Genomic DNA, 20,248 nt, shown 5'->3' with positions numbered 1-20,248 from the left:
ATTAGGTTTTTTATTATTGTTTTACAAGATTGACTATGGAGCGTTACATTTGTCGATTTAGGGAGGTATGGAGTTATTGGGATTGATTTTGCTTAGATCACCTCTTATCTCTGTATTTCACTAATTGAAATCCTAATGGCTGATGGAGGTCCTTAATTTAATGATTCTGGAGGCCTTTAATTTAGGAATTTTGAAGGCTTTTAATTTAGGGATTCTAAAGGCACTCTGTAGTTTAGGGATTCCAAAGAGACCCCATATATTTTCATACAGTTCTATCAAACACCTAACACTTGAAATTCACATGTGAAAGAGTTGACTTTCTTACTCATTAGAAAAAGTTTGATTTTCTTACTCAGACATTCTCGCGTAACAAATGGACCCTTAAGTTATGTTAGACATGTGAGAAATCATTTGTTGAGAATAAAAGAGTTTCTTTTAGGTCTTTTATGAGATATATTAGGTATTTTTTTTTTTGTTGAAAGTATGAGATATATTATGTAGAAATATGATTGTTATTGTTTGGTTGTCATTAGTTATTTTCGTGGATTATATGATTTTGTTATTTAGTTGACAATGAAAATGATATGTTTAAGAATTTTAATATCGGTACATCTAAGAGCTCTCAATTACCCTTTGTGTGTCAAGGTGACATACTTGCCTTGTCAAAGTAACATTTTTATCTTCATGTTGTCAAAATAAAACTTTTACTCTTGTGCTACCAAAATAACATTTTTACCTTTTTGTTGTTAAAATGACATCTTATTATTACGTGTCAATATGACATTTTACCCTCATATAGTACCAAATGACCGTCCTACCATGTGTTTTTTTTTCTTGTTAAAAGTCCTACTGTGTTGTTAAATGATATTTTTAGTCTTATGTTGTCAAAATGACAATTTTACCCTTTTCTAACAACGTGATCATTTTATGCATCCACATTAAGAAACTTTTGCCATTTATTCTCAAACCTCGATGGCTAATGCAAAATGGGTTTCTAACGTGTTCACGGATAAGCTTGGCGATAACCCAACCTTCGCACCTGAGAACATACAAACATGGTTGAAGCTTAAAATGGGTGTCTTATTGCTTACCAAAACAGCGTGGAGTGATAGAGACTTGATGATGGAGAAGGTGCATGAAAATTTTGAAGATGGCTACCAAAATGCACAAGAAATTGCTCGACGAAGTATATTATCCAATCGGGGTAGTATGTCGATAGTATCTAGGCACGGCATAATAGAGACTTCACGGGTATGTATAAAACTTCCATTTTGGCACCCCGTTTCAGTTGCGGGCCCTTTTTTTCTATTTTGGCCTCTGTTTCTTAGCCCATGTTTCAGTTTCACCCCTTGCTTCTGTTTTAGCCATGTAACCAATATTTTTTCCTCGGTATATATGTATGTTAAGCATCCCTTGACGAGTTTTTTAAAGGATGTAGACCGATATTGGGTTAGATGGGAGCTTTCCAAAAGAAATGTATGGAGTAGTTTGTTTATCACTTTTCTCTCTTGATGCTAAAAATGGATTTTTTTCTTATTGCTATTTACATATGCCTAAATGAGTGCGAAGATACATGACTTAATTTTCTTTCAACTGGGTCCTTGATGATTTTGTCTGATAGACAAAAAGGGTCTTATAGATGTTTTAGATATGGTATTCGGCAGTGGACGATATTGATTATGTTTTTGCCATAAGTGCAAGAATTTCAACCGAGTCCATGTTGGACTTCATTAGGGGAAGCTAGTATCGAATGCAACAAGGGCATATACAGAAACATATTTCAATTAATGGATTATGGATGTTGGTGTTGTAAAGTTTTAGCCCAACAGGAAGATAATGATTAGATGGAGATGCTCTTTCAACATGGATTACGTCACACTTCAATACAACTTCAAAGTGTTACTACATAACAAAGTATCTACTTTGGTAGGAGGGCGCTTTAAACACCTAATAACAATTAAAAGGTAACATTCTTAGTGTTAAGAGTTATCAAAAGGTGATGCAAGAGGCTCTTATGAAAGAAAGTTAATAGATCGCTAACGAAATTTGTTCGTCTGTGGTGGTGCCATTGAGTACGTACTTATGATAAGTAATTAGTTAAATAATATCAAAATTCTGTCGTATGTAGGGTAAGTTAAATAAGTTAGGATTCTTGTGTGTATGGGGCGCCAACATCACAACTGGAGAGCACCTTTAGAATCCCCAAACATAAATGTCATCGAAATTGATATACCTCTCAATACCAAAAATGTCCCAAATGAGATTTAGGTTCTCGACTTTTCCCTACTCACTACAGAAATTGACCACATTCTATCTACGGTTTCCAAATTTCTTTCAAATCAGTAGTATTTTTTAAAAAAAAAGAACAATTAAGATGAAGTAAAGATGAAATCAGGATGAAATCAACCAATAAAGAAGAAAATAGTGAAGCAAGCAGGATGTCTTTGGAATCCTTCAGTTTCTCTCAAATATTTTGAATTTTTCAATGACTTCGGTCCAAATTTCTTATCTTTTCTATGACATTTCCAATCTTTTCAACGCATATTTGCACGATATATGTGTAAGTGGTTTTTCGTTCACCTGGTGTGAAAACCCGGAAAATTTCGGTTTTTTCGACTAAAACCTTCGACTTTTGATTCTTTTTGTAAGGTTACTTACTGCAAAAAGATAAGAATAAGATTTTTCTGGAATGTTAAAATGTCTTGATGCGTGCATTGGGTTTTGAAAAATTAGTCTACAACTTGGGTTGTTCAACATTTCTGACGTCAAGGATTTGACTATTCCTCTTGACGTTATTGCCTCTTACAACCTCAGGATATGACATGCATATTTTGAACTACCTGACTCTAATAACGACATTAATATACCGCAATCACGAATTCCTTTGAAAATTTAGCGAAAGGTAAAACTCCTCCCGTGTAATATATTATAAAAAAAAATGATTATAATATTGGTTGATGGTATATATATGGGTTAATTCCATTTTGGCTCCCAATTTGTGACCAACTCACCGTTTTGGCTCCCAGAAGTACCTTTGGGCCAAAATGAATTAATTCTCAAAAACCTTAAAAACATTAAAGCCTCTTCATCTCTCCCTCTCTTCTTTCATTTTATCACCTCTCTCATCCACTTCATCTCTCTCGCAACCTCATCATCTTCCGACGAAGGTCGTCGGTTGACCAAATTTTTTGACAACCTTCAAACTAATTCTCTTTTTTAATTCTTCTTCCCTCTCTTTTCTTTCTTCTCTATCTCTCCCTCTCTCTCTCTCTATACTCGCTTTATATCTTCGGCAAGGGGGAGCAGCCCCTTCGTCGGAGATCTAGTTTCCAAACCGTGAAGGTCTAGCAACCACACCTCGAAAGTCTAGTGTTCAGGCGGAAGAATCATATTTACCTTGGCAATCCCCTAATGAGACACGAAGAAAGTTGTCTAAAGAAGAGGCGAGTGCGAAGCAAAGATCTGTTTCACTTTGCAAAACCTAATCTTTCTATAATCTTATTCATTTCTTCGAAGTACTCATCGTGGGCAACTTTAGATTAAAAAAAAAAATTGGTTTTTTTTTCCTTTACATAAAATCAGATTCTAGTAGTTGAACCCTTGAAGATTTGAGAAGAATACCAAATACCCAAATCAAAATGGATTAAACTAGATAAAGGGTATTAACTAAACCTACAAAATCATGCCACTAGAAAGAACACATACCCTTTTCTGAACATAAGCATTTTTCTTGACATAATCAAATCCCACAGATAGGAATCAAAGTGTTGAAAGCCAAATTGGGCAGATTCCAGATAAATAATCAAGAAAAGATAGTGATTTTATGTGAGATCTCAGATTGAAGACTTAGATCAACTCAAAGATAGTGTTTTGTGTGAGATCTTAGATTGAAAACAAGGAAATTGATAAGAGATATGAGAAATAAAGATAGGGTTAATAGTTGATAAATTGACTTGCATTAGAAAGAAGAGAGAGGGAAGGAATAGAGAAGAAGACGAGAGAGAAATAATAAAAAAAATTAAGTGTAAAGGTCGCCGAAAAATTTAGCCAGCCGACAACCTTTTTCGGAGAAGATAATGAGGTGGCAAGAGAGATGAAGTGAGAGAGGGAAAGGAATAGAAAAGAAAAAGTGAGAGAGAAATAATTTTTTGTAAGTTTAAAGGTCGTCAGGAAATTTAGCCAGTCGGCGACCTTTGTCGGAGAAGATGATGAGGTGACAAGAGAGATGAAATGGAGGAGATGAGTTGGCTTTAATAATTCAAGTGTTTTTGAGAATTAATTTTATTTTGTCCCTCAAGGGCACTTCTAGAAAAAGTTACACCTTTTAGGCCCTTGAGTGCCAAATCGAACTGTCCTACACTTATTGAGGGCTAAAACGGCGACTTGGTCACAAATTGGGGGCCAAAACGGAATGATATAAATTTATCTTAAATGGACAAGTTTTGTTCAAACTATCTCTTAACCCAAAGATAAATTTTTTTTTCCAATGAAGTATGAAGCACGTCGAGAGGTGTCAAACAAACATTTCAAATTTTACAATCCCAACTTAGGGTTGGGAGTCGGTCCAGACGGACAATCTGCGGACAGACTTGCTCCTGGTTTGGAAGGAACAGACGAAACACCACAGTGACCACTCGAAGTGGCGGAATAAACAAAATTTTCCCCTCAAAATGCATGGCCGTGTCTGGGTTAATCTATCCAGACATCTCGGGCACCGATTGGTCGGGGTTCGAGTATGTAGTACTGAAAGACAAATACAGAGGCAAAAATCTAAAATTTACTGAAGTAACAAATTTACAAATTTACAGTTAGAAGAATACAACTTAATACAAACTAAAAAATTTAGTCGATTATGTCCTCATTTGGCAGACTCTTTGGTATTTGAGTCGAGTAGTCTAGTATGACATAACATAAGTGTTAATGTTTAGATTAAAAATTTTGACATGCCATTATGTTTCCAATCAAATCGACTTCTATTCTACCAATGTGTTGGGTTATGGTGTCTCCTAGTGTTTTAAGCAGAATCTCAGACATCTAATGTCTAACACTAGTATCCCCAGGATCTCATGCATAAGCTTAATTTGAACTAAGTTAAATAGAGATTGTTACCTTAATCACTATTTCCCACGGAATAAGATGGATTAATACGGTTGCATATAAGAAGACCAAGAGCTCTAATTGTAGCTCTTCTACTTGAGACACCGAGTAATCAACTTGATCTCTCACCTCAAGTTTAGTTAGAACTTTATGTTTGTATCTATCTAATATACATAATCATCTAACTAATGTTGTAAGCGGAATCTCAATCATCATATGATGAACACTAGTTATCTAGGATCGCATGCAAGAACTAATAATGAACTAGTAACTGAAAGAAGAATACCTGGATTCGCTTACCCCAAATTAGATTCCAACTCATTTATCCTGAAGATGAGAGCTTCATATGTAGCTCCTCTCCTTGAGACACCCGAGTGAATAACTTGATCTCCCTTCTTTTTATGTCAGCTAGGACTCCATTGAAGGTTGAGAAGAAGAACCATTCTTCTTTTGACTCCATAGATAGATTAGGAGATTTTTCTCTAAAACCCTCTCTCTCCACTTAGCTGTATATTGTGAGAGCGATGAAGTTTTCTCCTGAAAAAAATCCAACTTTTTTTTCTGAACTCTAATGACCCTTATATAGAGAAACCCTAATAGGAGTCTCACTCAAATTATGTTTCAATAAGAGTCTCAGAAAAGATAAACACCCGAATTTCCCTTAATACCTTTTAAGGGAAATTAAGGTTTTCCCTTAATATGGTATGTGGTTGGACACTGAAGCCCATTAATGGGCTCGGCCTGGCCGGCCCACTCCCACACTATGGCCAGTTCAGATCAACCCATTACTGGGGTTGATCTAGACACCCTATAAGTGGATTTTCCACCTTTTCGGGCTTCTCTTTCGAGCCCGTTTCTTTCTATCTTTTTGGCACTATCAGACTGGATCATATCCATCTATAGGCAAGCTCTCATGAGTCAACTCTCTCCGATCAAGCTACCACTCTTTGGTGTAACCCGTTGTAGGATCCAGTCTATGTTAGCCGCGGATTACCGAAGTGATCCGACGTTTGTAAGCGGCTTCTAGCTAAGCATTACGACACCTAATTGGATCGGACTAGATGATCTTCTGGATAAAGTCATCGTTATCTTAACTGAAAAATTGTACGCATTGCCACCTTGGTCGAAGGACACTCCTTCGGAAGGACATCTTCTCCAAACCGAAGGACTATGTCCTTCAGTGTCCCGCTTGTACTTGGAACGAGTGCAATGCTCGATTCCCATGTCTCTTTGTATCTCATCTGATACGTTATATCTTTCAGACTTTCTTGATCTGGAGAACAACTGCCAAACCAAATGATTAACGATTAATCCATTTGAGTGCAGCCGCACATTTTTCAGTTGATTCTCTTCAAGTGGCCTGGAGATACTAATCCTAACCTAGTTAGGAGGACATAATCCAGTCTTGACTCCCACTTAACTTCATGTCTATCATGTCATTCTCGATAATCCGCTTTTATAACCTCCTTTTACGACACGGCGTTTGGTGGTACCAAAGCTTGACATACCTTACATAAGATGAGTGGAGCACTCATGTTTAAGGAATATTTCCAATCTTGCCTATGAGAGTTCATGACATTTTTTGTAACTCCAAGAACTCTCATGTTGGGTTATCAAGTGTATATCCCCAATCATACACCGATGTAATTAACTCAAATTCCCAATTCGTATAGCCCATGAAACTGCGCTATCAGTCAATCTCCCATGCTAGTCTTCGTAAGTCATTGTTGTCCATGCAATGACCTGGACTAGGGACTTAATAATGAATATATTCCAAATTCACTTAGTATGGTTTCATTCACCAGATCACGTATCTGATAATCCTACTTGGAATGCTTCATTATTTTTGGATTGTCGGTTAAATAGTTTACCACGATTTAACGACGAAATAAGTAATTTATTTCTGATAATAAGAGTTTGTAAATATTGAGTCTTCCCGTGTAACTCCATACACCCTCAATTTTACCAGTCTAAGCTTTTCTGGAAAGCTTAATGCCTATGACCGTAGTATGACTTCCATTTTAGTCTAATGTGACAGTTTAGTTACTAGATCTAATCTATGTGGATCTTGCTGGTTATCATTCTGATGATAATTTTTAGTATTTCAATACCAATACCAAATTAAAGCTTCTCAAACTTTGACTCTTTTCTTTTATTTGTAAAGTTTGCAACAGTCTTTGCTTGGAACCCTTCCAGCTTACTGTTCTTCCATGTCAAGATTGTCATCTTATTATGGAAGTTTGCAACATATGACTTTTCAACCTTTTCTCTTCTTACCGGAAATAAGTTCTTCTCAAGAACTTTATGTGATCCAGATCAGCTTATCTGGATTTGATTGGTGACGACCATAGACACTCCAAGTGTTTTGAGACGTCGAGGCGAATGCTAATCATGCCCAATATGACCGATCTTATGCTTTAAGCATAACAATCTTTCTCATGCGTGCTTGCTCATCAGAATCCTTCAGATGCTGAATCTTGCTAAGCTGTGTGTCATAAGACTTGGGTAGAAATACTCTACTTGAGTCTTTCATTTAGACTTTTCAAGACCCTTTCTTGTATAAGTACTCTCCTCTTCTCGATCTATCTCCATAGATCTTTGATGCTCAAAAGCTTTTTCACCTTTGTGTTTGGTCCTTTTATTGAGTCAGTTCTAGATTGTTTTCAACATCAGAATGTTGTTCTCAATTTCTAGTATGTCGTCTACATACCGGACCAAAGAAAACTGGGTCACTCACACTAACCTTCTTGAACTTTCTGAATTCAAAATTTCTCTTCATTCCCAAAGAAATCAACTTTTGATTACTTTGCAGAATCGAAGATTCCTACTCCTACTTGCATGCTTCAATCCTTCGATGGATTTCTAAAGATTGCAATTGTCACTTAGCTTTCAAGAGGGTCAACTCTTCTTCGGAATGTGTCATGTGCACATTTTTTACCTTAGTGATTGATCATTATAGTTTTAAGCATCGAGACTTGAGAGTGTTGGGTATTGGTGGTGTCTACTAATGTTGTTTAGCGAAATCTCAGACATCTCATGTCTAACATTAGTATGGTTCCTGGATCATCATGCATAACTAATGATTAACTAAGTAATTAAGTAAAACTAGAAGATTACCTTAGTCGCTAGTTTTCCCTCGAACCTTTCCAATCGCTTTAGAAGACCAAGAACTCCAATTGTTGCTCCTCTACTTGGGACACCGAATTTTCTACTTAATCTCCCACCTTGAAACCTAGCTAGAACTCCAATGGTAGTTTGATACGAAGAACACTTCTTCTTGACTAGTTGATAGCTTTTCGGAATTAGCTCACTTTCTCCTCTCTACTTGATGTGGTAGAGTAAGAAAGCTATAAGAGAAATTCCACACATTATTCAATTCCCTAAGAGTCATTATATAGAACCCTAATAAGACTCCACCTCTAATTTGGTTTCTTAAAAGACCCTTTTGAATAAGATTAAGGAAATAGTCGAAAATAACAACTAGTTGATATTTTCTCAATTCCTTGAGGAGGTGACGTCCAAACCCAGCCAAAATTGGCATAATTGATGTTCCTTATTAAAGGAACCGACCCTCCAAAAATCAGCCCAATCCTAGCCCAAAAAGACCCTTTTTGGCTCTAGGCCCAAAACTCCTTATTCGTGCCTTTTGTTATCTTTGCCCAAACTTCTTTTGGGTCTATGAGACATATTTATGGGACTCTCCCATGATTATATATCTCCCTTCCACTAGTCATATCACCCGATTAAATAGCCATTCTTATGTGTAACCCGTTGTAGGATTCGGTTCGAAGTTAGTCGCGAATTACTTCGTAATTCGACGATCGTAGTTGGTTTCTAGCTAAACACTACGACCCCTAAATCAACCGGACTTGATGATCTTCTTCATCAATTATCCTCTCCGATAAAGTGCTCGCATTGCAATCTTGGTCGAAGGACATCTCCTTCAGAGAGATGGTCTTTTCATGGTCTAAATCGAAAACTCTTTGACCTTCTTTTCTAGTCTAGCTTTGGGAAACACTAATGTTTCCATCCTCTTCCGTTTTTTAAACTCTTTGAAAAAACTATTAGTAGATAACATGAACTATTTCCTTAAGAAAATAAATCAAGTTCCCAAATTGATTTCAGACATGGATTCCATTCTGATGTTATGACTCCAAGCCATATTTCGGACTGATTCCGTCATAGCTTTTTTGTAGGTAGCTCATCTTTTTTTCAGTAAGTTTTAGTCCTCTGAGACAAATCTATGAGCCTTCAAGGCCTAAGAGGGGTTTGAACAACTTAGAGACGCTCTCATTTCCTCGAGGGCTCTCTTGCGAATCTAATTCGATTTATGTAGAAGGGTCACCGAGATCTACTATCTGTACCTCTATTTCCATATCTATCAGCTAAAATAGATAGGAACCGCAATTTCTAACATTCGTATACCACCGTTGGTTTATCATACTATTGTCAGTTTGTTGCTCTTATCGAATTTCTTCGATATCTTAAATTTCTCTCACTTGTCTTATTGGAATAACTCTTATTTCAAGTAAGATACATTACGAGCAACAAACTCTTTGTTCGTTAATGGATTTTAGAAGAATCCCCTATGTTACTTTATTCCATAAAGAAATACATTGTCTTATGTGCAAACTACCTGTAAACCCTTTAAGTTAGTTTCGCAAGTTCAGACATTTAGAAAAAACCGCTTTAGAACCATTCCAAATCCATACTCCTATGGTGTGTTTCAGCTTTAGATGGAATGTGGTTAGGTAGGATGAACGATTGCGTTTGAGAATATATGCCCGAAAGTGTTTGGAAGATTGGCCTATACCCATCATTAATCGACTCATGTCTAACATGTTCGATTACTCCCACTGGACTCATCTGATGTGTTTGTTGGAGTAAGTGACAAACTATTTCTCAACTTATTTTATGGTCATCAAATTCTTGACTTAAATATTCACCATCTCGATCAAATCGAATGATTTATATTTTCGCTCAAGTGGATTCTGGTTAACTCTAGTTGGTGTATTAATAGTTTTACATACATCCGTATGTATGAAGACTATTAGTTCACTAGTCATCTTCCTTTCGAAAAGGTGACATCGTCAAATAGTCTTTTTGAACAAAATTCACATGTGTCGTATGATTCTAAATCATTAGACTTTAGAAGTCCGTATTATTGGATCTTCCTCACGCGTCTTATGTCAATATGATGTAATGACAAAACCAGAGTTGACCAGTTTGAATCCTTTGATTGTAGCTTATAGTATCATTGTTAACGTTTCAGTTCTCCTAGATCCGACTTTGTTAATTTAGCACTGATTTAAAACATTAGATGTTTCTAGAAGAACATAATAACACTTATTAGGTTATAAGCTTGATCAGTGTCTAAAATAATACTTTGATCCAATTCAACATCCTTAGCAATCACTTGCTTCTACTCCCTCTTGGACCTTTTTTCCTTTTAGTCAAGTATGTAATTCCCTTGAGCTCCTACTGAGCTGCACATCCAGTTTCAAACACCTGATGAAGGGAGTCTACTACACTTGCCAAGACATTCCTTTTAGTCGGGTACTTAGGGTAGTTTCCTGTAATGGCCTAGCCATTGCTTTTAGAACTCTGACCCTTTGTCCCTATGAATCATAAGAACTCTTCTCGTATTCCTTTGGTTGCTGAATTTGAAGAACTTGTTTCTTAGATTTAAACGTTCCTCAATGTTCTTTTTAGTTGTCTTCACAAACTAAGGTAACAACGAACATTAGGACTGAGATATTCTCGGACGTTTTCTTTGTTTCGAATTCGAGAGCATTTCTCGGATTCTAATCCAATCAAGGAAATAAGTTTCGCTTTATTCCTTCTGATGGATTGAACAAAGGTTGGAAAACTATTTTTCAATAGTCATATATGCTTTAAACTAAAAGAAAAAGCAAAATCCTAAAACTTAATCATAGCAAAAACACAGTTTTGCCACATTATTCAATAAAAACCTTCCCTGACTGAAAAATGTGATTCCAAGACCCCATTTGTTCGAGGTTAAGCGTACTAGGGCACGCCCTTAACCCCGTCGTCCTGGGTGAGTAACTCTTTACTGGTCATACTCCTATGATTGTTGGTTGATGAATAACACATTTATGTGTTCAACTCATCCTTTGCCTCGAAATCCAAAACCCTTTTGCTGACTCGTTGAGAATAACCAGTTAGACATGTAGACCGCTTCATAGATCTACCCGTACTGTCCCGGAGTAAAAGATGGCACCCTGCGGATGCAGACCCACCATCGATGAACAAGGACTCAGCAGGTGTCTTATCCTGGGCAGGCTTTACTCAAAAACTATTCTCTTTTTTCATTTGATGCTGAGTTTTTTGCTTGCATTATTTTCTTTTAAAAGTGAAACAACTTTTCTCTACACTTATAAAAAGTGTATCCTTTTTTGCATAATTTTTTTACTTTCACAGGATTAACTGTACCAACCAAGCTTCTACTTCAAATGGTAATGAAAGACATCCCCAATCCTGTGACATTAGAGCTACAAGGAAAACCTCCTTTCATTGTTTGTGAAGATGCTGACATAAAAGAAGGCAGTTGAACTTGCACACTTTGCTCTGTTCATTAATTAGGTATGTCCATTCAAGTATCTTGTGAATTACAATCTCATTGGATTGGTGAAATTATTTATCCTTAGGAAGATCTCTATATGGTGTTTGGTGTACAGTGATAATGTTGTTTTGTTGGATCACGTACACTTGTAAACAAGAATGTTTGTAGAAGAAGATGATGGATAAAGCATTGACTTACATTAAGTTTTTCTGAACTCTTATATGTAGTCACGGTGATGTTTCTTGCCGCTTTATCTGATAAGCAGGTGGCCTCATTCATATTTGATTAAAAATCTTCTATTAAGTGAATAAGTCATTACAAATAGAATTATAGATGTTAATGAAGCTAATCTAATTATTTTTTTCGTTTTATAACAACTCGAGCTTATGTCATTCTTCATTATCGATCTTAGCATGATGGGGGATGAAATGCTGAAGTACCGAACATCTTTATTACCTTTAACGTAAATCTAGATAGCAACATGCATTCTATATAAGTTTATAATTTGGAGTCTGACCATCCAATAATGGCCGTTGCATCTTATTGTCTTTGTTTTTTTGCATGTTCGTTCCATTCATGTGGAATTGTTGGTGTTCTTGAATCTTGCTCTTGGGCTCCTGCAGTCTGTCTTGTCCTCTTAGTCTTGCTCCTGCTTCCTTTGTTTCATTGTTGTACCCTGCTATAGTCTTTTACCTTTTGCTTGCTTGAAGTGTTAACTTTTGCCCTGCTGTCTTATGCTGCACTGTTGCAGCCTGCTACCTTTTTCCTGATTGATTTATCTTATGCAACGTGCTGTCTTTTTTGCTGACTTTATCTATTTGAATATGTAATTTTGTAAATTTTAATTTATAACGAGATCCAGCATGGTTGGATCTTCATGATTTCGGTTTTAATTGTTTGATACTTAACTAATTTCATGAGTTCGATTCAAGTTTACATTTGTGTCGATTATTAGATTTAAATTAAAGCCTATGAAGGTCATTGTGAAGGAGATGTCCTTCGACCAAAGATGCAATGCAAAAAATTTGTCGAATAGGACACTGGATAACCCACCATGAGAGTACATCAAGAGTGATGAACGTCAAAACCTATCATTGACAAGATGGAGAGATTCCTCAAAATATGAGTCTTCCACTCATTTTATGTAAGGAATGCCTGACTGTGGTTTTGTTAAACGTCGCACTGTAAAATGAAGTTATAAAGGCGGATAATGAGAAAGGCATGATAGACATAGATCTGAGTGGGAGTACAAAAATGAATTGTGTCATCCTATTAAGTTATGAAAAAGTAACTCAGGGCCACTCGATAAGTAGCAACTGAAAATGCTTGGTCACGCTCAAATGGATCAAGTGATTAATCATTTGGATTGACAGTTGTGCTCGGGATCAAGAAAGCCTGAAAGATATTACGTATCAGATGGGATACAAATTGATACAGGAATCGAGCATTGCACTTGTTTTAAGTACAAGTGAGACACTGAAGGAGATGTCCTTCGACCAAATATGCAATGCGAGCAATTTGGCGGATTGGACAATTGTTGGAGAAGATCATCAAGTCCGGACGATTTAGGGATCGTAGTGTTTAGCTAGAAACCAACTACGATCGTCGAATCACGACGCGATTCGCGGCTAACTTTGTCCGATTTCTACATCGAGTTACACCAAAGAGTGTCGACTTGATGGAAAACATGACTAGAGGGATGAGACATATAAACATGGGTTAGACCAAGAAATATGTCAAAAAGGTCAAACAAAAGGGCCAAGGCAAAGATTGTAAAAGTCCGGGACAAAAGGGTTTTGGGTCGGGACTTAAGAGCCCATTGGTGGGCTGACCATGTCATGGTCGGTCACACTAAACGGAAGCCGGCCAGACCTAGCCTTTAGGGAAAAGGGTGGCCGACCATAAACAAGTAGAGAAAGAGAGTAAATAGAAGGTAGTTTCTATTTTTGACTAAATTCTTATTTTGCTTCTATTTTGGCTTTTAGGAATTACGGTTTGACTCTAAATTTGGGATTCTATATAAGGCCATCCTTAGTTCAGAATAAGGTGTGGAAAATTCTCAAAGATATTTTTAACTCTACAACATCAAGTAAAGAAAGAAAGAGAGAATAGTTGACGACTATCTATCTAGTCTAAAGAAGAAGTTGTTCTTCGTCTAACCACCATTAAAGTGAAGGACATAGTCATTCGCTCTGAAGGAGATGTCCTTCCGAAGGAGTGTCCTTCGACCAAGGTGGCAATGCGTACAATATGTCAGTTAGGATAACAATGACTTTATCCGGAAGATCATCTAATCCGGTCCAATTAGGGGTCGTAATGCTTAAATAGAAGCCGCTCACGATCGGCGGATCATTTTGGTAATCCGCGGAAAACATAAACCAGATTCTACAACGGGTTACACCAAAGAGTAGTAACTTGCCTATAGATGGATATGATCCAGTCTGATAGTGCCAAAAAGATAGAAAAAATCATGCTCGAAAGAGAAACCCGAAAAGGTGGAAAACCCACTTATGGGGTGTCCAGATCAAACCCAGTAATGGGTTGATCTGAACCGGCCATAGTGTGGGAGTGGGCCGGCCAGGCCAAGACCATTAATGGGCTTAAGTGGACGGTCACAGACCATATTAAGGGGAAACCCTAATTTCCATTAAAAGGGTATTAAGGGAAATTCAGGTGTTTATCTTTTCTGAGGCTCTTATTGAAACCTAATTTGAGTGAGACTCCTATTACGGTTTCTCCATATAAGGGTCATTAGAGTTCAGAAAAAGGGTTTTCTCAGGAGAAAACTTCATCTGTCTGACAATATACAACTAAGCGGAGAGAGGGTTTTAGAAAAAAAACTCCCAATCTATCTATGGAGTCAAAAGAAGAATGGTTCTTCTTCTCAACCTTCAACGGAGTCCTAGCTGACATACAAAGAAGGGAGATCAAGTTATTCACTCGGATGTCTCAAGTAGAGGAGCTACATATGAAACTCTCATATTCGAGATAAAGGAGTTGGAATCTAATTCGGGGAAAGCGAGTCCAGGTATTCTCCTTTCAGTTTCTAGTTCATTATTAGTTCTTGCATGCGATCCTAGATAACTAGTGTTTATCATATGATGATTGAGATTCCGCTTACAACATTAGTTAGATGATTATGTGTATTAGATAGATACAAAACCCAACAGTGGCATCACGAACCGTTTGCATGTAACTAGTTTTGGCTAGAACGAATTAGATTCAAACTTGATTTATTAGATAGATTAGTTTGAATGTAGATTCAGACACATTCTTGAATAGTTTGAATAGAGATTCAGACAAGTTCTTGATTAGTTTGATTTGAGATTCAGACACGTTTTGGTTAGTTTAAATTAGATTTATACGTAATCAAAACAAGGTTTTAGAAGGGTTTCAAAGCATAAAAATCTTGGATTGTGAAGTTTTTGAAAAGGGTTTTAAAAAACAAAGTTCTAGGGTTTAAGTTTTTGATTTGGAGATGAAAACTACTATTTTTGATGAGTTATTCATCAAAAGGGTTTTGGCTGTCCCGGGCCGAGCCGCTAGACGCGCTTCAGGCGCGTCCAGGACGTGCCTATGTCGCGTCCAGGACGTGCCTATGTCGCGTCCTATCTTTTCGGACTGTGAGTCTGAGAGGGACTCAGACAAGAATCTCGAAGGATTCGCGTCCGAGTCTATCCGGTCGCGTTTGACTTGGGTCTTCTGAGTGTGACTCGGACCTTAATTCGAGTGGGAGGTCTTGAGTTTTCTTCTTCCGACTTAAACAAAAATTTTCCGACATTGAGCCGGGCCATCTGAGGTCCCAAACAGAGTTTATCCTTGAATCGATTTTAGAAATCATTAAGGAAGAAACATAACGTGCCATTAGTTCATATTCTGTGAAAATAAAACTAAAAGCCCGTTGGACATAGAGATGTCACAATTTTCCATAAATAACGAACCTAGAAACGAATCCAGGATACATACTTTATTTTATAAATGTCATATTGTGTATGTATGTGTATGTGAATGCGTAGAATAGTATTGCCTTTAGATAAGTAATCTGATGGTGCATAAAATGTCCAGACGTTGACTAACGTCTGAAGAGTCAAAGATCAGACCAGAAGTCCCTCGGAACAGCTCGGCTTAAGACAGCAGGACAGCTAAAACCCCTGATGGTCCACCACACATTCCCATAACCGGAAGGTCGGCCAGAAGAAACCAATTCTGCACAAAATACCCTTGGCATGGATAGATCAGCCCTGTGATCTCCAAAGGAATAAGGGGGTCTCCACAGGTTCGACACATGTCTTACGCCCAGAAATGGGAAGATATCAGCGCTGCGGAACCTAATGACTTAATCCCGAACCTTCCAGAAAGATCTCAGTCGGTTACACATCTTGAAGTGCTTAAGCCCGGTTGGACTTTACGTATCTAAAAGAGGAAACTTCTCCTTTAGAGTCTATCACTCCGGCAAGATATCAACGAAATATCCTTGAACTTAGGAACTTTCACTTATCAAAGATCCAGGATAGACTCGAAGAAAAATCCTAGATACGCAAAAGAGGTATCTTCTATTACGGTCTGGCGGCCACCGCCTCACCACCGCCACTAAGGACAGTCGGCCTACCTTCGCTTATAAAAGGCCCCCCACATCGTCCTTCAAAGAACACGACCTCTGGAGAACAAACACACCATCTCTCCTAAACATAAGATCTCTTCATACTAGAAGGATCACCCCCAAAACAGAGTGCACACAACTCGCCCCCCAAAAGGATCAATCAATATTCATTCTTTTACTGCAAAGAGCACCCTGACTGTCTTGAGCGTCGGAGCGATTTTCGAACCCTTTGCAGGTTTTCCCCCCTCGGGAACAGACAAACAAGAGCAAGGAATCAGGAGCTGGAGCAAGGAGTCAGGAGCAGGAGCAGAGCAGAGGAGCTGAGCAGAACAGAGGAACGGAGCAGAATAGAGAAGCAGAGAAGAACAGAGGAATCTCCCCTCTCTAAACAGAATATACCATCATAATGGAGGCTGTCATGCATCAACTCTCCTTTTCATGCTGATTTAACTAGGAGCCAATTTTCAACATCAACATTTGGTGCTAGAAGCTGGTTTGCATAACTAGTTTCACCATGACTCCTTTTTAGACCTCTGGTCGTGGCTTTCGCTACCAAAGCTGGTTTCGCCAGCTTGAGCTTGGCTAGTTTAACTAGGACTTCTCCTTAGACCTCTGGTCGTGGCTTTCGCTACCAAAGCTGGTTTTGCCAGCTTGAGCTTGGCTAGTTTCACTAGGACTTTTCCTTAGACCTCTGGTCGTGGCTTTCGCTACCAGAGCTGGCTTCGCCAGCTTGAGCTCGGCTAGTTTCCCTAGGATTTCTCCTTAGTCCTCTGGTCGTGGCTTTCGCTACCAGAGCTGGTTTCGCCAGCTTGAGCTTGGCTAGTTTAACTAGGACTTCTCCTTAGATCCCTTGGTCGTCGCCATAGCTACCGAGGCTGTCGTGTCCCTGTTCGTGGCTTTCGGCTAGCAGGGCTGTTTTCGTCTGGCTTGGGCTCGACTAGTTTAACTAGGACTTTTCCTTAGATCTCTGGTCGTAGCTTGGGCTACCAGAGTTGGTTACGTCGGTGTGATCACGACTAGTTTTCGCCAAGACTCCTCTCGTGCCCCTAGTCGTGGCCTTAGCTACCAGGGTTGTCTTCCTCATTTAAGCATGAATAGTTTCACAAGGACTTCTCCTTATACCCCCGGTCACCTTCATCGGGGCGGTAGTTTAACTAGGACTTCTCCTTGGGGATCCACGGGGACCACGTTTCACTAGAGTAAAGGGTTGAGTTTAGCTAGGACTCCTCCTTGTGAGGCCTCGGGTAGCAGTCGTAGCTACCGGAGCTACCTCTTTTGCCGGCTTGAGCCGATCAGTGTAACTAGGACTTCTCCTTGGGACCTTGGTGAGGGGTCGGTTTTTACTCGAGCAAAGTTCAGTTTAACTAGGACTGCTCCTTAGGGTCCTCGGTTCTCGTCGTAGCTACGGAGGCTATCCTGTTCCTGATCGTGGCTTTCGCTTAGCTGGGATGTTTAAATTAGGGCCCTTGCTCGCTGCTTTCACCTACCAAGGCTGCCTTTAGGTTCCCTGGTCGTGGCTTTCGTTGTCAGGGCTACCTGCTCGATTCAGAGCGAGATGAGTTTACTTAGGACTCCTCCTTTTATAGTGTTTTGTGCTAAAAAATATTTTTATTTTATAAGGTAAGATATGTAGCTAGTAATGCTACTTCTTTTGCCTAATGGCTTTACTCAAAAAGGGAAAGATAGTAGGGGTGGTGATGACCTTAGTTTTTCAGCTCTGCATATCTACCGTCGGGTCACTGTAGAACACTTTGTCTCCTCCAACACTGACTGGATTCACTTCTTCTTGCTCGCAGCCCTGGGCGGAGACGAGATAACATTCCCGGGCCATTTTCTGGTCTCCCCTGACCGTTTCGATGAGACTCGCTCCCGGAATTGGGAACTTCATCATAAGGTGGTTCATGAAAACTATTGCTCCTGACTCCCTCAGGAAGTTTCTGGCCATTATGATGTTATAGGCATACATCTTATCGACGATTGCGAAGTTTAGCATTATCGCCTTTGTTGATTCTCCTTCGCCGATCAACACTGGCAGGGTTGCTATTCCGTTTGTTTCAACCTGATTGTCTCTGAATCCTGTCAAACCAGATTTATAAGATTTGAGATGGTGTTCGCTTACCCCAAGTTTCTGGAAGCACGTTCGACTCATGACCTCCGGGGAGCTCCCTGTATCGACAAGAATGCGTCATATCCTCAAATTGGCAACTACAGCTGTTATTACCAGCGGATCTGCGTGTAGAGTTATTACCCTGACCAGATCGTCGTCTGTAAATACAATGGGTGGATTTTCCACGGCAGGCTTGATTAGGAAGATCGGCTGGTTTTTCGCTTCGTTGGCGTATCTGCGTTTCTAGCCTTTAGTCGCTCCTCCGAGGGTAGGTCCTCCTGCTATGGTATTGATATTTCCCATTACTCCCGTGGGCCCCTCTGGGTCTTTGTTTGCTTTTTCAGAAATGGGGCCCTGCCTGTTGATTTCAGATCCCGATCTGATTTCTTCCCTGTTTACTAGCTTTTTGTTTCAGTATTCGTAGGGTCGTTGTCCTTGATGGATATATTTATCCAGTTTTCCTTTTCTTACCATCTCCTCAATTAGATTCTTGAGGTGCCGACAGTCATCGGTCTTGTGGCCGTAGCCTCTGTGAAAGGCACACTACGCAGTCATATCTCTGGATCCGAACTCTCCTCGGTCGTCATTGGGTTTGGGCAGTTCAACCTTTCCTTTCGCTATCAGCACCTGCAAGATTTCCTCCCTTCCTTTCATTAGGGGGGTGTACGTTGCGAAGTCAGCCCTGGGCCTCCTGCCTCGCTCTCGTTCCCTGGGTAGCATGACTTCTTCCCTTTCTCTTTTCGGGGGCGTTCACTTTCGTAAGGAATATTGGCCACCTCGTTCATCCGCGAATAATTCTCCTCCACCCTGATAAACTGTTGCAACCTTTCTATCAGATCTACGAGGCTACCCGGCTTTCTCCCCGAGATATCTTTGATTACGTCATCTTGTCTGAGACCTCTCTGCAAGGCGATAAAAGCGACGTTTGATTCTAGGTCGGGAACCTGAACCATAAGATTGCGAAATCTCTGCCAGTAGCTCGCTAGTGTTTCACTTTTTTCCTTGTACCACGTTGAACAGCTCTTCGGTCCCTCTCTTGATACTGGTGCTTCCTCGGAAAGCTTCGCAGAAAGCTTGGGCAAGCTGGTCAAAAGATTTTATAGACCCCGGGGCTAGCCCTTGATACTATGCCCGAGCTGGCCCTTTTAGGATGGTGGCGAATACCACACACCATATACTTCGATTGGTCATACATAAATTCATCCTCGCAACATAGTTGTTAATAAATACTCTCGGGTCTTCCAAGCCGTGATAATGTTCCAGCGTGGGGCACTTAAAGTTTGCTGGTTTTTCGGATTTCAGTATTTCTCGGCAGAGACGTGGCTGCCAAATTACCGTCCTTCCCCAGAGTTTGCCCTTCTCTTATTCTCTTGTTAATTCCGCTACTTGGTGTATGAGCAACTCACAAAGGGTGGGGTCGTCCACACACCCCTCGCCTATCCCAGCATTCATGGGGGTGTAAGGTTCGTCTGGGTTTTGCACGCCTTGTTTCCTCAAGATACTCTCCAAACGCATCTGGTCGCCTAGTTGCAAAGTTAGGGTTTCGGGTGTGTAGGTGTCGTCAGGCGAGAAGAGCCTTCTCGCGAACGTCTTGAGCAGTTCTTTCCTTTCATTAAGTGTTGCGGCCCTCCTGGCTATGTCAGCCTTGCGGAGGCTTTCCACCAATCGTTTTGCATCCTCATCCCTTCGGAGGTATACAGTCTTGAGTTGTTCAAGTTCAGCCGCGAGCTCATCTGCGCTTCGGGATCTATGGGATGTCCCACATGGAGTGTGCTCGTCTGAGGACATGTTTGCCTGAAGAGCTCAGGGAAGTCGTTAGTTTTTACAAAGTATTGAGTAAGATTCGAGTTACCGAATGTGG

Source organism: Eschscholzia californica, unplaced genomic scaffold, assembly GCF_041429995.1.
Source record: "Eschscholzia californica isolate CP2 unplaced genomic scaffold, dmEscCali1.0.p SCAF_1, whole genome shotgun sequence".
Classification (NCBI taxonomy): Eukaryota; Viridiplantae; Streptophyta; class Magnoliopsida; order Ranunculales; family Papaveraceae; genus Eschscholzia; species Eschscholzia californica.
This window is presented reverse-complemented; position numbering follows the sequence as displayed.